Genomic DNA, 15,031 nt, shown 5'->3' with positions numbered 1-15,031 from the left:
CCTTCTGAGCATCTAGTTACTGAGCTTTGTCAAGGCTATAGGCAACAGCAGGGCAGCCATGCAGCGACCTCAAGTTGTGAAATTACCAGCAACTCTCGGGTTCCGTTATAACAGGTTTCAGCTCTTCTTACCATTCTGCATTAGTTGAAAACGGGACTGGAATAAAATAACTTATAAGTACGACGAAAAGAAAGATCGACAGCTGTCAAGTTACAATAGGGAAGCGAACACGGTAGCAGGTGGATGTGACGTCACACACTGGGCGCGTGAAGGGCTCTGCAGGGCGAGCGCCGCACATTCTGTGTCTGGCGGCCATCAGAGTAACGTCTGTTGTACAGCATAGTAAGCTATAGGTTTCAGTCAATGCTTTCACTGCAAGCGGCACCTCTGTTTCAGCCTATCACGACAAAAAGCCGCTACTTAAATCTATTTTCCAGACAATTACCTCTAAAACTGTGATAGGATATTTATACTGCTACGTCTTTCCCGATCGAGATCCGTTGCGTCAGTCACTTTGCTACTGTAGAATCGCTGAGTAATCGAATTTACTCTGAGCAGATATATACCGTTCCATATATGCAAAGCAGTTTTCATCTGTGACGTGTTGTCCTAGAATTAAGGTTAGCTCCTATCACCGGGTACTGACTAACGTTTACGGGAGGACTGCTTTGGTTGCAAGGCAAATGCCGGAACTGGAAAATTCTCTGTTATATTCCCACTACGGACTCCTAGTGCCAGATTACCAGCTCGCCTGATATTTGGCTGAACAGTCCCTGAATTTATATCTTTATGGGAACATTGGAAAGAAATTGACAGGTAACATAATATATCAAGTCTTTAAGAGTTTAGTATTATAACAAGAAAGAGACATACCGTAAAACTATCGGGGGCAGTTGCATGTTTTTATCTCGATTCTGTTATTATGATATCGCTTAATAGACACTTGCAGGTTGACAATTATTGAACTATATGAAAAAATGTAAATTATTTACAAACTGCGAGGTTCAAATGGCTCTGAGCACTATGGGACTTAACTTCTGAGGTCATCAGTCCCCTAGAACTTAGAACTACTTAAACCTAACTAAGCTAAGGATATCACACACATCCATGCCCGAAGCAGGATTCGAACCTGCGACCGTAGCGGTCGCGCGGTTCCAGACTGTAGCGCCTAGAACCGCTCGGCCACCCCGGCCGGCCAAACTGCGAGGTGCACACACTTTATTGAAGATGTAAACGTCCCTACAGATATTCGGATTTAGTTTATGACATGTTCGATGAGCCTGCCATCATTGAGGATGATGTTGCGCAGACGAATAGCGCAATTCTGCATGACCGGCTGAGGTGTCGGAACACCGATGCTGTCGATGACCTCCAGACTGGCTGTTTTGGGCTCAGCAGTGGCTTTGGGCTTATTGCTGTACATCTTGTCTTTAATGTTGTCACTTGGCAAGACAGCCAAGCCACTACGAGGTGAAGCCGAAAGGCACGCGTTTAAGCTCACGCAGGCTGGCGTGAGGTCTGGAACAGTTAAGGGAATTTATAGTAGCAAAGAAAAGTAACTACTGGAATACTTAACTTTAATTCATAATTGGTGAACATCGGTCTGACGGTACATGTATCACATGATAAATAGCAATTGATAATGGCGCCTTGCTAGGTCGTAGCAAATGACGTAGCTGAAGGCTATGCTAACTATCGTCTCGCCAAATGAGAGCGTAATTTGTCAGTGAACCATCGCTAGCAAAGTCGGCTGTACAACTGGGGCGAGTGCTAGGAAGTCTCTCTAGACCTGTCGTGTGGCGGCGCTCGGTCTGCAATCACTGACAGTGGCGACACGCGGGTCCGACGTATATTACCGGACCGCGGCCGATTTAAAGGCTACCACCTAGCAAGTGTGGTGTCTGGCGGTGACACCACATTTGATATAGCCCCACAAAAAGGAGTCGCATGTCCTTAGGTCAGGAGAATACGGCGGCCAATCGAGGCCCATGCCAGTGGCCTCTGGGTACCTCAGAGCCAGAACGCGTTTTCCAGGAGATCAGACACTCTCCTGCTTCGATGAGACCGAACTCCGTCTTGCATGAACCACAACTCGTCGAAACTGGGATGAAATCATCATCCAAAACCTTGACATACCGTTCGGTAGTCACCGTGCCATCAAGGAATATTGCATCGATTATTCCGTGACTGTAAGTTGTACACTACACAGTCACCCGTTGAGGGTGAAGAGACTTGTCGATCGCGAAATGCAGATTCTCAGTGCCCCAAATTTTTGCTATTTGACGAACCCATCGAAATGGAAGTGGGTTTCGTCGCTAATCCAAGGCGCGTACTAATTCCCGTGATGGCTCGTGGCCAAGCATGCGGTTTGAACGTCCTAACGCAAACGGTTATGACGGTTATATTTCATGTAGTTCAGTGATTGCCAGCCTGTAGTTTCTAAGTGGGGCAATCAAGCGGAGCTTGCGAAACAGCAGACGGGAGACATTGTAAAATATTACAAGGAAGTGCACCACTACAGTTTATAATGTGTATAAATGATCTACTAGCAAACGTCGAAGGCTGCTTAAGACTGATGCGGATGTTGGTAACCAAATGGCAACGCCAGAAGACAGTATCGATTTGCAGAATGACCTGCAGAGGACTGATGAATAGCGGAGCCTGTGGCTCAAATGGCTCTTGAGCACTGTGGAACTTAACTTCTGAGGTCATCAGTCCCCTAGAACTTAGAACTACTTAAACCTAACTAACCTAAGGACATCACACACATCCATGCCCGAGACAGGATTCGAACCTGCGACCGTAGCGGTTGCGCGGTTCCAGACTGAAGCGCCTAGAACCGCACGGCCACTCCGTGCGGCAGCTCTACAGCAGACTGGCCAAATTGAAGACGGCCACACCGGCAGACCAGGCTGTGGCAGTTGACCCTGAACGTAAATAAATGTATCATACTGCGCATTCATACGAAAAGAAAGCCACTACTGTACAGCTACACTATTGATGAGAAACTGCTGGAAACAGTATCTACCGTAAAATATCTAGGAAAATCTAACCAGAGCGACCGTAAGTGGAATGACCACATAAAACGAATAGTAGGAAAGGCAGATACCAGACTGAGGTTTCCTAAGGAAACGTAACTCACGATGAAGGAAGTGGCTTATAAGGCGCTTTTTCGACCGATCCTTCACTATTGTTCATCAATATGGTATCCTTACCAGATAGGAGTTATAGTAGAGGTAGAGAAGATCCAACGCAGAGCGCCACTTTTCGTGATTGGACCGTTTAGTCGACGCGAGAGCACTACCTAGGTGCTCAAGAAACTCCGCTGCGAGACATTACAAGAGAAGGGTTGTGCGTCACGGGGAGGTTAACTGTTAAAATTTCCGAGAAGAGTCGGACGACTTATTGCTTCCTCCAACATACATCTCGCGTACTGACCACGACGAGAAAATTTGAGAAATTAGTGTTATTACAGACGCTTACATAGAATTATTCTTCCCACGCACTATTCGCGGGGAAGTCAGATAGTGGTGCCGGAAGTATCCTCCGAGACACATCATGGATGTAGACATAAATGTACAATACTACAAAGGGATGGCAGTGTACCGGCCGCTGTGGCCGAGCAGCTCTAGGCGCTTCAGTCCGGAACAGCGGTTCTGCTACGGTCGCAGGTTCGAATCGTGCCTCGGACATGGATGTGTGTGATGTCCTTTGGTTAGTTAGGTTTAAGTAGTTCTGAGTCTAGGGGACTGATGGCCTCAAATGTTGTCCCATAGTGCTTGGAGGCATTTGAATTTGATGGCAGTGTCAACATCACTTTGAGGAAGTGAACTTTGGGACGCAAATGAAACTGTAGACCAGAAGAGTAAAAAGGAAGAAAATGAGGCCTCTTTGAAGGATGGTGGGCTCTACATTTACATATATACCCTCAAAACCACTCTACAGTGCACGGCGCGCATTGAATGACGTAAAAATGAATGACTATATGGCTCTAAACGTGCCCAAATTTCGATGTTGTGCTCATTATCCACGCACGAGATACGTTATGGTGGCAGCGTAGTGGCCCAAAAGCATTCTTCGAATACTCGTTCTCTAAATTTTCCCGAAATGGTTCCGCGAGAACTACGTCGCCTTCCTTTCATGGGTTCCCATTTAAGTTCTCCGACGGTTTCTGTTACACTTTTTTACGGGCTAAACCGACATGTTACGATCCTCAGGGGCTGTCTCTTGTTCCATCATGTCTACTTGAGAAGCATTCCAAACCCTGGAACGGCACTTCAGAATTTGTGGCACGGCGTTCTGTGCGATATTCCCTTACAAATGCATCGCCCTTTTGCAGAACCCTTCCAATAAATGAAAGTATTCCATTCGCCTTCGGTAGTACTTGATTTTACGTGATTCATTTCTAATTGATTCGTAGCGTTACTCCTCAGTATTACACGATGTGGCGCGCTAAACATGTTCAGAACTACTCTTAGAGTCGGATACTAGCGGGTTCGTTCTCCTTGTTGTGGGCATTATCTTACATTCACACATATTTAACGAAATTTGTCACTTATTGCACCAAATGGAAATTTTGTCCCACTCTTTCTGAAGTTTCTCACGATCGTCTTATGACGACACTCTCCTATCCACAACTGCATCGCCAGGAAACAAACCTGTAGTACTGCTTATGCAATCTGATAAAACCTTGAAAACATAAGGGATAAAATTTCGCTTCATTGAGGCACTCCTATGTAATTTTTATTTCTGTGGAACGTATTTTGTCCAGTATAAGGTACTGGTTTTAGTAAAAGTAGCAGTCTAGATCGCACAAAAAAGAAAAAAAATTCAGCCTTTCGGCCTTTAAGACGGGTCAGTACACGAGGCCTCCGTGTAGCTCCGACTGGTACCTATCACGAACAGGTGACATGTATGTATAATTAGCGAAACTGTATTATCACTCTCATACCTGCGGAGGTACTCCGTATGGCCGTACGTGTCTAGCGTCAATCGAAAATGTAGAGATCGTAATGTACCTGTTCAATGGCATCTTCTGTTTGCAAGATGTCTAGGGAAAAAAAGGTTGTCCCAATAGTAGTGGATTTTCCTAAGGCTGTGTTGATTATCCGAGAGAACTTCTTTTCTTCCACGAACGTCACAATATTTGAATTTAGCACTTTCTAGGCTGCTGCAATAGAGAGGTGTGTAACTCTGCGCACCTGATGTTGACTCTCTCGGTCACCTTGACACGGACTGTGAATTACAAATTCCGTATGCAATGTCGAGGTGTAAAACAGAGTCCGGAGGGCAGATTAGCTTTTGGCCGCTGAGAGAGACAGCGGCGGCTGCAATCCGGACGCGCAGCTGGAGTGCACACAATAACGCGTCGTGTGGCGCTGCGCTGGCGCCAGTAATTGCTGCGCTGGACGCACCGTGTTTTTTTTACACCTCCAGCCAGCGGCGTCAGCGCTCGTAAAGCCGCGGCGGCGGCGGCGCGAATCTCTGCGCGTTGCCGCCCTGCGCTCTTTTATTGCAGGCTGGACCCCAGGGAGCGCTTCCAGGTGAGCCCGTCGACGTCGACGTTATCACTGCTGCCACCGCGGACGAAGTCTCTTTCCCCGACGCAGCTCAGATTAACCGTGCCTCAACGGTTACCGGAGGGGATTTGGACCGGATCTACATGGTCCACTGATGATCATCGATCGTGCGGCAGAGACGATATCACCCTGTACATTTTTTTTTTTTCCTAAGCGACGTTCCGTAATGTATCAAAAACCCAAATTTTAGATCGAACCTCAGTTTGCCTAACTATGATCATACCCGCCTCTGTAAAGCATATCAGAACTGCTAAGAAAGTGTGACTCATTCTCGAAAGTAGTGGCCAACGAAAACCGCGTACATACTATTTTTGAGTGATGCTCGTCATTATGGGATCCTTATGAGGTAAGGTTAATAGAGGAGACAACGTTAGAAGGGCCGGCCGGGGTAGCCGAGCGGTTCTAGGCGCTACAGACTGGAACCGCGGGACATCTGCGGTCGCAGGTTCGAATCCTGCCTCGGGCATGTATGTGTGTGATGTCCTTCGCTTAGTTAGGTTTAAGTAGTTCTAAGTTCTAGGGACTGATGACCTCAGAAGTTAAGTCCCATAGTGCTCAGAGCCATTTGAACCATTTTGAACGTTAGAATGGAGTCTTAACAACCCCCAGAAGAAGACACTAAGACAGAGCCGCTGTGCATCAAGGGAAAATACAGTATTGAGAGCGTGCTTCGCAAGCTCAATCGGGCAACATATTACTTGAGACTTCTCTCCTCCTCCTCCTCCTCCTTCTTCTTTTTCTTGCGGATTATAGGCGGCTGGTGCCGCTCCTTCGCCACCAAGCGCTGTCTTACTTTGTCCCAACTTTCCTCACCCTTTGTGCCCCTTGTTTCCATTTCCTCTTCCACATCGCCTTCCATTGCACTATCCTATTTAGCATCTTGTCTTCATTCATCCTATTCACATGGCCAAACCACCTCAGCTGTTTTTTGCCGGATGTCATTACCTTGTCGTATTACGTCATTTTTATCCAGTCCAGCTTCAGTTTTGTCATAAGTAATCCATCTCAGTCACAAACAGTTTATTATTCCTGCTAATGTATCAGGATTTCCAGTTCCATACAAAAGTGTACAAAAGTGTACTCTGAACTATAGCCTTATGCATCCTCTTCTTCGTTGCCTTTGTTATCTTTTCGTTCCAAGGAACACAGTTCATTGCCCTCGTTACAGCTCGGCCTTCATTAACCCCACTAATGATTTCATCATGCCCTGTTAATTAAACAATATCTCAACATATTTTGCCTTTTCCACTCCTGCAATTCCTTCTCAATTTCAATTTGTCTACAAATTATTTAATTTTCCTGTTCCATCGGCCAAGTACTCACACCTCTTCATCTTCAGGCCAAACTTATTGTATTCCTCTTTCATCTGTCTCATCATATTGCTCAGATCATTTTCATCTACTGCTAGTACAATCTCATCATCAGCAAAATACAGGCTAATTACCTTGCTGTCCTCCGCTGTCACTCCCATAACCTGGTATTTTCTATGCCAAGCCTGCAGGATTGCTCCTAGATACAGCTTAGAGAGGTTCGGTGACAGCCCACGTTCCTGCCGCAGACCCTCATTAACCTCGAATTCTCCTGTCCAGCCGCGCGGGGTAGCCGTGCGGTCTCGGACGCGTTGTCACGGTTCGCGCGGCTGCTCCTTCGGGCACACACATCGTTGCTTACTCTGGGATTCGAACCACCACCAACAACAAAAGCGAGAGGGGAGACTGACAGATCATCTGTTGCGGAACATGCTTTGCAGCCAGGAGACCATTGCATTCATTTTGACAGGACTCAAGTACTGGCAGCCACAAACGGACACCATCAAAGGCTGCACAGAGAGGCCATAGAGATTGTAAAACACCCCAAGAATTTCACTAGGAAGGAGGAGGACGTGAAATTGAATGACATTTGGCTTCCAGTGCTTAAGAAGATGTGTATCAGTCTTCCAACATGGGATGAAAACAACAGCGGACGACGGCACTCGATAACGCCCAATTGGTATCGTGTATTCAAAACATATGACGTCACGCCACTGCTGTAGTCAGTAGCGAGCCAGGGTGTGAATGGGACATTCAAAAAAGCTGCGATCCCTCTTGAAAATATCCTCCGCAGATGGGGACGAAACGTAGGGCTTTAAGGTGAAATCCATTCGACCATGGCATAACAGCCCGGAACATTTTACTAATTGTGACATTTCCGGTAGTGAAAGTTTACATTTTACGTAATAAAGTTTAGCCTTCTTTGATCCATTTCTGTTTCTTTCAGCGTTTCCCCACCGATTTTTGGTGGGTACGTATTCATATGTTCTCTCTAGGTCAGTCACTACAACGTGTATCTCCAGTCTAACTTTTGATCGTTTTTCACATATTAGTTTTAGTCTGGAGATGTTGTCCAGTACCGACGTTTCGTCTTACTCTTCTTGCTGCTTGTGACTTGTTTCTTTCACCAACAATGTTTAATTACCTTAGAGTACAGTCTTCCAACGAAATGGATCACTGCCAATACCCTGCAATTACTTGGGTCATTGGAACTTCCTGGCAGATTAAAAGTGTATGCCAAACCGGGATCAGGACTCGAACCTGGGACCTCTCTCCCACGACCCGCCCTACAGCTTCACATGTGGCAATACCTTTGCATTTCCAGCGGAAGACAAAGTTGCAGGTTCAAACCCACAGTTTTAATCCGCCGCGACATTTACAGAAAGTGCACACTTCACTATGCAATCAAAAATTGTTTCAGAAATCAGTTCCGTAGCCTGAGGATACGCCATTTCACGGGGGTATGTTATCTTTCAGGAGTGACAGCTCAGCAAGGTGTGCGAGCGAACTTCTCTGAACTGTGAGAGGTACTGGCAGAACTGAAAGTCTGAGATCGGATCGTGAATCGTGCCTGGATAACTCAGTCGGTAACAGCTGTGCCCGCTAAATTTCACGTCCTGGCTTCGAGCCCTAGTTGGGCACAGTTTACATTCCGGCGCAGACTGATCCTGGAAACATATCGTGGAACGGACACGAGGAGAAAATTGGAAAAATTGGAAATCATACGGGAAAGGCGGGAAATTATAGTGGTAGAAGTATCCTCCGCCACACTCCTTAATGTGGTTGGCTGTGAGTAAATGTAGTTACAGTCAGCAAAAAAAAAAAAAAAAAAAAAAAAAAAAAAAAATTAATAATAATAATAATAATAATAATAATAATAATTGCTGAAGCTGTTTTACGAGATATGTTTAATTTGCCTGTGCTTCCTCCCAACTCATTTACCAATCTCATAACTCGTAGAATTCCTAAAACTCTTTATCCTTCAAGTAGACTGAAATTTTATAAGCCCCTTCTCATTCTCATTTACGTGCCTAAGGATTTCAATCATCATTTTCAAGCCGGCCGAAGTGGCCGTGCGGTTAAAGGCGCTGCAGTCTGGAACCGCAAGACCGCTACGGTCGCAGGTTCGAATCCTGCCTCGGGCATGGATGTTTGTGATGTCCTTAGGTTAGTTAGGTTTAACTAGTTCTAAGTTCTAGGGGACTAATGACCTCAGCAGTTGAGTCCCATAGTGCTCAGAGCCATTTGAACCATCATCTTCAAATCTCCGAAATACAAGGTCGCAAGAAGATACCTCACACACGGGAGCACACAGAAACATGAATGAATGCGAACAAACTAGCGACGAATTTTAGGGGAGCCAGACACCACTAACTGAGGACTAAACAAACTAGCGACGAATCTCAGGGGAGCCAGACACCACTAACTGAGGACTCGAACGAGAACAAATTGCGTCCACAGTGTTGATCTCGTGCGGCACGCTGTATATCAAACCATAGGTTGAACAGTTTACTACTGCTTTGGAATCTCATTTGCGGAGACTACGCGCTACGGTGTTAGACTTTTCCGTCTGTTTTCCAGAGACACTCGGCGTGTGTGGCCATAAGGATGAGCTCGGGCTGGGACTTTTTTTGGGTGCAGGAGGAGGCGAGCCTCCGTGGCAGCGGACGTACCGTGTGCGTCTGCGGGTGACTCACGGCGCGCATTTCCAAACAATGGGCTGGCTGGCTGCGCGGCGCTCGTGAGCTCCCGCTACCGGCCGCAGTCACGGAGCCGGACGGCCGTCCACTACAGCTGCAGGCCGCGGGGGGTGGCGGCGGGAACGCCGGGGTGGTTGCTTTATACCAAGGCCACGGCCGCTCTCCTTCCAGTCAGTCGCCGTTCGTAGCTGGTGTCCCAGGCGAAGGCGTATTTTATATTTAAACCTTTTGGTTATACATTGTTAATCATGTATTGCGCAGGTACACCTTGTAAGTAGGCTGTTTAGGTTTTTATATTGGTAACGCCACGTAGTGCTCTGTATGAAAATCACTGGCTGTGCTGTGTGCAGTCTGTGGCTGGTTTGCATTGTTCTAATACTCGCCATTGTAGTGTTGGGCAGTTGGCTGTTGACAGCGCGTAGCGTTGCGCAGTTGGAGGTGAGCCGCCAGCAGTGGTGGATGTGGGGAGAGAGATGGCGCAGTTGTGAGAGCGGACGATCTGGACATGTGTCCATCAGAAAGAGCAAATTTGTAATATTGGATATCATGGACTAATATATATATTATGACTTTTGAACACTATTAAGGTAAATACATTGTTTGTTCTTTATCAGAATCTTTCATTTGCTAACTATGCCTATCAGTAGTTAGTGCCTTCAGTAGTTAGAATCTTTTAGTTAGCTGGCAGTATTGGCGCTCGCTATATTGCAGTAGTTCGAGTAACGAAGATTTTTGTGAGATAAGTGGTTCGTGAAAGGTATAGGTTATTGTTAGTCAGGGCCATTCTTTTGTAGGGATTATTAAAAGTCAGATTACGTTGCGCCAAAAAATATTGTGTGTCAGTTTAAGCACAGTCATGTATAATTTTTCTAAGGGGACGTTTCATAACCTGATCTGAAATAGAATAATCCATCCCAACACGTCGTCGTATTACAGCTCAGGAGGCGATATGCAAAGGCCAATTTGTAAAAAAAAAAAAAAGAAAGAAACATACGGAATGGAACGGTACACGCAGCATAAGCAAAATCTGAATACGTCATGCAATTTAATAGAAATCGAATATGTGCCATGATACGAGGCTGTGAAAATATGTGGTTCAGGACAACCACGAACCTGTCCACATACAGACACGTTTCGTGCAAAGAACTAGTTCGTTGCCGTCGATAGGAGACGCTGATTCCACTTAACACGATTTCCATTCCAGTCAGGGCCAGACGTTCCCACGCACAGCAGCTGTTAGCATCAGTTTGTGCTTCTGTGCTCCTTCGTAATAGTACTGCGTAGTATTAATGCTAATAATTATTATTACAGGGCACAGTTACTGATCTACTGACCGCATTTTCGGTAGAGAAACTTGTACGAAAAAGGGCAATAGGGCCTACCAGACAGTGGGTGAAGTAAGAAACCTTGCTGAAGATTAGACAGTGTTAGACGTGAAATCCCTATCTAAAGGTCTACGAAATTTAGATCACATAATTGAAATGAAACGAATTCTCGTGCACAGGTACGAAGCTGTGGGCAACACTGCTTTCTAGAGATCCCAGCAAGATGTACAACAGCGGTAGTCCCGTCAGAAACGCGGATCGACCACTGCGAAACTCTTTTTTCGTAACCATTTGTTCAACACGGAGGTAAAGGGAATTGATTGTGATTGTTTAGAAGATGCTTCTGCATTGTACGTTTAAGTGTTAACAGTTACCTCAAAAAAACGTTCTGATAATAGGTAATATTATTGCTACATCATTACTCTGTTATGGTAGTATGAAGCAACAATGAAATCAGAACTTTCGGCAAAACACTTAATGTCAATATTACAGTCGCCATTTTAGAATTTTTCCATGATATCACATACAAAATTGTTTCAAATGCGGGCATAACAAGTATTTTACAATTAGATATCAGTTACTTTCAAAGAACAGCATATTTGCTATTGAAAATAGTTCAAAACCGAACATGCCCAAATGGATCAGCCAAATGAGAACATGTACTTTTTAAAGGAATACTTTCATTTGATTTACAGATATGAAATGCATTTTGACGCATAAGTAAAGGCGTTTGCGTTGCAATATGTTACTTTCATTCATATGTATGCCTGAAATAAATTTTATGTTGACTCAGAATAACTACATTTAGTGGGCATGTTCGTCTTTGCATATCACCTCCTCAATTGTTCACGTGAAATTTCGCTGCTGCGCGAAGAGCAGCCTTCCGCGCTTGCCGAATCTCCGCGAAGTACATGCAAGAAAATAAGCACAAAAAAAACACTTTGTATTTTTTAATTAAATAAGTTTTTGTGATAAAATCATTAACTTTATTAAATAACGTGCTATGCATTGCACTTTGGTATCTGACGTATAGGCGATGAAGTCCGCGGTGGTACAGCGTAAATTCTGTATTCACCCGATGACATCGTATTGATGGCAAGCTAAACAATAACATTTCTTGCTACGTCTTCAGACCGCACGGGATGTAAGTGCGTCTACACAACATGGTAACAAAGATACACTCTAAGACAAGACAAGAAAAGAAAAATACGCATGACGAAGGAATCATCCGAATCGGACGGAAATAGGTAGTTGTGATCTACATGTACAGACAAACAAATGATTACAATGACGATGAGTAACTGACATTGTCAGATCTATTGGAGGCGATTTCAGAATCTAAACACGGTTGTTGTTCTTGTTACAGAAATTTCTTCGCCCAGATCGCATAAAAATACACAAGGATTACTAGTTTCAACAAAGTTAAATCGCAATCTTCAAATAATTTGTATAGAAAAACGGATTGGCCCTGTAAAAAAGAAAACAAATTATTTGAAGATGCCGATTTAATTCCGCTGAAACTATTAAATGATTATACTCTCGGAAAAATTGGATAATTGCTTCAAGCGAAAGAGATTCACAAATTGAGCAAGGCAATAAGGTGTTGGCTCGTCCCTGGCCTTATGCGAGCAGTTATTCAGCTCGGCAATGATTGATAAAGTCCAATTGGCGCGTTAGTTTGTCAAAATCCCGATATGGTTGGAGGCCCCTGCCCGCAGTTCTCCAAACTTTCTCAATAGGGGAGAGACCAGGCGACTTTGGTGGCCAAGGTAGGGTCTGACAAGCAGCAGAAACTCTCGCCATGTGCGAGCTGGCATTGTCTTGCTGAAATGTAAGTCCAGGATGGCTTTCTATGAAGGGCAAGCAAACGGAGCGTAGAATATCGTCGACGCACCTCTGTGCTGTAAAGGTGCCGCGGATGACAACCGAAGAGGTCCTGCTATGGAAAGAAGTGGCCATCAGTTGTCGTTGTCATCAAAGGTTGCCCAGGATGTTCTTGAGGAATGTCTAAGGAGCACGCTTCAACTCTACCACACTGCCGTGAAGTACGCTGGACGTCACATTCCTGTAGCAGTTTCTGATCTTTCTGTTTGCGAAGAAGCTTCAGCGCAGTCAAGATTTTCGGTGTGCTGGTATCTTCTTCTACTTGCGTTACGACCTCTGTAGAACCACGGGTAGCCCCTTCGTGGACTACATTTTCCTCTTCTTCTCCCAGAACCTCTTCATTCTTTCTCTTCTCCTCTCCCGCTCTTCTTCCGAGATCTTCAGTTTCCGTTTCTCCCGGCGGCTCGACTGGTGACATTCTAATCTTTTCCTGTATTCTTCTCTGTCATTGCTCTCCGGCATATTTGTCGGTGTATATTTGTTCCTCCAATTTTCCTTTCCTTCGACCTTGATCCCCAATTCCAACCAGTCCTTCCGAAGTTCAACAATCCACTTGGTTCCTGTCTTTCCCCTTGTCCTCCGTGTTGTTTCCCACGCTCTCTTCGTCATTCTGTCCATACTCATCCTAGCTACATGTCCAGCAAACCTTGCCCTTTTGAGTCTGGTTTCCCCGGATATTGTTCTCATGTTCCGGTACAATTCTTCCCTAGGGCTTCGCATCCACCTCTCTCCACCTCTTTTGGGACCTAGTATTTTTCTCAGCATTTTCCTCTCTTCTTTCTCTAGTTGCTCTGCCCCATTTCTTCCTAGTGCCATCGTCTCAGTAGCATATAATACTGCATTCCTCACTGTTGCCTTGTAGTGGCTTATCTTTGCCTCTTTTTATTGTATACCTCTCTCGTCATGCAGAAGGCTGACCTCATCTTCTTCATCCTCTCTGTTATTCCCTCCTTGCTCCTGTTCCTTCCTGTTATAAATTCTCCCAGGTATTTAAATTTGTCCACCATTTGTACAGTGCCTTCCGGTGTTTCCCAGTTTTCAGTGGTGTTTAAATTTCTTTGTCTTGTTATAGGCGATCCTCAGTGCCACCTTTCTGGCTACCTTACTTAATTTGTCGAGTTGTGTCTTTGCGTCTTCGTCCGTCTCACTTACTATTGCTATGTCATCTGCAAAGGCTAGGCAGTCCACTTGAGCCCTGTTGTCCTTTTTGTCCCCCACATGGGTCTTTGGTATTCCCATTTCCTAGTTTATTGCTCTCCACTGCCTGATCACTTCGTCCAGTGCTATATTGAACAACAATGGTGACAATCCATGTCCCTGTTTAACACCAGTCTTGATCTCAAATTCTTCTGACAGTGCTCCTCTGAATCTCGCCCTTGCTTTTGTGTCTGTCAGAATTTCTTTTATGAGTTCTTGTGTAGTTCCATCAAGTCCTCTGTTCTGTGCTGGTATCGTGTTTACTGGGCGGCTGTGTTGGAGATTTGGTGTAGACGGACTTTGGCATCCACTGTCCCAGCTTGCCCGCACACTCGCGGACAGCTGGCTGTCGCGGCCTCGCCTGTGCAGAGGCGAGTTTCCGCCTCCCACGCGGCCGGGGCCGATATCTGCCCAGTATGGGCCGGCGAGTGCGTGGGATCGCCGCGCTAGATCCGCCGACACTGGCCGCGCAATAGCGGCAGCTGCAGGGAGGGCCCCACGTGTAAGGCGGGCGGGCTCCCGCGGCTGGGGCGTCTGTGCCGCTACTTGCGTCTCCAGCCAACCGTCACCAGCGACACAAACTTCCCAGCGGGGCAAACGTCTCACCGTGACGCAGGTAGGGAGCGAGGTGATTTGGGCAGTGGTACACACTGGACCGCCATCCGGAAGTATGTTGGTTCAAATCGCCGTCCTGCCACGCGGTTTGTGAAAAGTGAAACTGCATTCCCAACTATACGGCTTGGAAACCAGCACTCATTACCCTCCTTCCTGCACTGACCTTGTCTAAAGCATAGATTTCGACTCCTGCTACAGGCGTAATTGGAACTTGCCTTCACAATCACAGTAGACGGATTGACGGCGAAAGGGGTATCATAACTCTACCCAAATAATTTTATGTATTTATAGAATGAAGTGGCGAGTGAAAATTTGTACCAAGACAGGGAATCGAACCTGGTTCTCCTGCCTACTAGGCAGGTGCGTTAGCCACTAGGCTACCTTGGCGCAGAGGTCCACACAACTGCGCGTATTACCCTGGC

At 45.8% G+C, this 15,031-nt stretch overlaps 1 protein-coding gene and 1 non-coding gene across 2 annotated transcripts in view; both read left to right on the top strand.

Annotated features, from left to right (window-relative positions):
- LOC124598913 overlaps positions 1 to 15,031 on the top strand; it is a 732,917-nt gene that overhangs the window by 440,834 nt on the left and 277,052 nt on the right. The window lies entirely within an intron of this gene.
- Positions 5,962 to 6,045, top strand: Trnas-gga. Its single transcript is given in 2 exon segments — positions 5,962 to 6,001; positions 6,011 to 6,045. It is a non-coding gene; the product is annotated as a tRNA-Ser (tRNA).

The sequence above is a fragment of the Schistocerca americana genome, chromosome 1 (assembly GCF_021461395.2).
Source record: "Schistocerca americana isolate TAMUIC-IGC-003095 chromosome 1, iqSchAmer2.1, whole genome shotgun sequence".
NCBI lineage: Eukaryota > Metazoa > Arthropoda > Insecta > Orthoptera > Acrididae > Schistocerca > Schistocerca americana.
Note: the sequence above shows the minus strand (reverse complement) of the source record. Positions and strands in the feature narration are given on the sequence as shown.